Source organism: Octopus bimaculoides, chromosome 24, assembly GCF_001194135.2.
Source record: "Octopus bimaculoides isolate UCB-OBI-ISO-001 chromosome 24, ASM119413v2, whole genome shotgun sequence".
NCBI lineage: Eukaryota > Metazoa > Mollusca > Cephalopoda > Octopoda > Octopodidae > Octopus > Octopus bimaculoides.
The window spans coordinates 29,452,382-29,455,428 of NC_069004.1; positions in this window are offsets into that span (position 1 = coordinate 29,452,382).

The window sequence follows — 3,047 nt, forward strand, 5'->3', positions numbered from 1 at the left end:
TTATTATTATTATTATTATTATTATTATTATTATTATTATTATTATTATTATTATTATTATTATTATTATTATTATTATTATTATTATTATTATTATTATTATTATTATTATTAAGGCGACGCGCTGGCAGAATCGTTAACACGACAATAAAAAACACTTAACGATATTTCGTTCATCTCTAAGTTTCGAGTTCAAATTTCGCCGAGGTCATCTTTGCCTTTGATCGTTTCGGGGTTGATACATTAAGTACCAGTCAAATACTGGGGTCGATGTGATCAATTTACTCCATCCAGAAAATTTCAGGCCTTGACCTGGATTAGAAAGGATTATTATTGTTGTTGTTGTTTTTATAATTATCTCAGTCACATTATCCATAGATAGTTCTATCCTAGTTTCTCTTGCGAGTCCAGATTACACCTCTGCTTTCCTGGAGCGAGAGCAGACAGCATTGTCATTTCGCAGTGTGTAATTAATTATTTTTAAATATACCTGGTCTTCTAATTTTACTGTGGGGCTTGTTTTATTGAGTCTAATACAATTTTCAATGGAATTTATCTTGTTGTTAAGGTTTTTTTCTGCGTAACACTCGCGTAGCATTTTCGTTGTGAGAGTTGCTTGGTTAATACGTTACGGTATCAGGCGTTGATTACATACGGCTTTGTATTGTGTTATTTTAATTACGCGAAGAAAACTGTTGAGTTGGCTCTGTGTGCATTGCACTACATTGTTTGGGATTCTGTGAAAGCAAGGGCCTTAGTAGTTAGGATATTCTGTTGTCGATCATAAAGACTGTGAGATCGATATCCGGTTGTGCGTTGTGTCCTTGAGAAAGATACTTCATTTCACGTTTCTCCAATCAACTCACCTTGCAAAAATGAGTTGTACCTGTATTTCAAACGGCCAGTCTGATCACGTTTCTGTGGACTACATTAAGGGTACGCTTGCTTGTAGTATGCTCAGTCCCTTGTTAACTTCACGCGCCTATTGTTGTGTACGTTGTGTTATATTATCGGTGGTTGTGGAGTATGTGGCGTGTGGGTTTAATCGTTCAGCGTTCATTCTATTTATATGTATTACATGAGGTAATATTATGAGGTGATAAGCGCGTTGACCTGGCAAAATCGTAAGCACGCCAGACAAAATGCTTAACGGCATTTCGTCCGTCTTTACGTTTCAGGTTCTAATTCCACCTTGGCCGACTTTGCCTTTCATCACTTCAGAGCCGATAAAATAAGAACCAATTGTAATCGCCTTCGATTCCCTCCCCCCGAAATTGCTGGCCTTGTGCCAAAATTTGAAAGAAATATTTTGTGGTACGAAAGGCGGCGAGCTGACAGAATCGTTGATACAGCAGAATAATGCTTCCTCTAAAATTTAAGTCTTTTGGCTATAGTAGACAGAATTCTTTTTTTAGAATTAGTGTAGATTGGTGCGATAGATATAATGCCCACATTTTAAGGACTGGAATTTATTTTTACCATAACTAGCATTCTAGTTACTGCTGGTTCTATTCTCGCATTCATATCCCATACACTGCTTTTTACAATTTCAAGATCCAATACGTTGGCATTTTCTTGGGTTTTTTTCCCCGCCATTGTTGTAGTCACGTTATTTTGAGAGTGTGTTTTCCTTCACTGTACAAAAGTCTTCGTTCTTGTCCTTGATCATTCTATTGGGACGGTTTGCACTTATCTTGTCAATAGGGGGAGACATATCCTAGAATATTGTAGCCAGACAGTTCTTATGTAACAGATTTGAGAATTACCGTAAAACCTCGAGTATAGTCCGCCCTTGAGTATAATACGCAGGGGACTTTTAGGGGGCTGTACTTCTGAAAACCCTAAACCTTGTGTATAATACGCACCCCTTCTCTAACTTGAGTCAAGGAGGTCTATATAACGTCCTTGGTTTGTAAACATATATACGGTAACGTCCTTTATTATTATTGTATATATAACATAATGCAAACGTGTAGCTTGTTTGTGCTCTTTGCAGAAAATAAAGAAATAACAGTAATAACGTCAGTGAAAAATAAATATTAAGTAAATTGCCTTTACATATTTATCACTTAGAAAATTTTGCTTAGAAAATATTTTTCATTTTTAACCTCGTATATAGTACGCACTAGAAATTTTGACCTTTAAATTTTGGGAAAAAAGTGCGGATTATACTCGAGGATTTTCGGTAATCTTCTGTGATAAAACTTTGTACTAATTTTACACCTTTCAGCTAGAAATGAGACCTATCATTGATTCTCGTTCGTTTCCCTGTGCTGTAGCTCATCAGACTTTATCCTAACGTTTTGTGAATTGTTATCAAGAGGTTTCCATAATGGTCCGCCATAATTATTTTTCCTTACACGTCTCCTATGCCGCACATATACAATCGTTATATCTAAATATTCCTTCTCTTCGATACGATAAATTTCATTGGTCCGCTACGTCTCGCCAGCTTTCGATATACTAACGGGATCTCCATTTTCCGTATCTACCCCAGTTCAGTTAGTGTGGTCAACACCCCTGATCATTGTCATTTCTTGAGTAACATATGCTAATTTAACAGCTTGTTTTCACAATTCATTTTATTTTCTATCAACACTATTTCCTGGTTAAAGAAAGTCGCGTGAAGTAGCCTTGAGTAAAATATAAACATGTGCAATAATATTCAACACGTTCCTATATATTCGGACGTGGGAAGAACTTACGCTGGAGAAATAGACTCGGGTAGAATTCTCCTCATATTTTATTCAAAATAATTATGTAGATTTTTCGAATGCAATAATGTAGAGTAAAATGATGATTCATTAAAGCTGAAAATATTTCACAGACTCTAAAAGAGAGTTTCGCTTAACTTATCTTTTTCTCTAAATATTCAAAACAGTCTGATAATCACTTCCATGAAAATGGGTTACAGTTTCCGAAGTCTTTACAGTATCAAGAAATTATACACGCGCGCGCGCATACACAAGCACATACACACACACACACACACACACACACACACACATAGATTCAACAATGCAAATATATTTATGCATATATATATA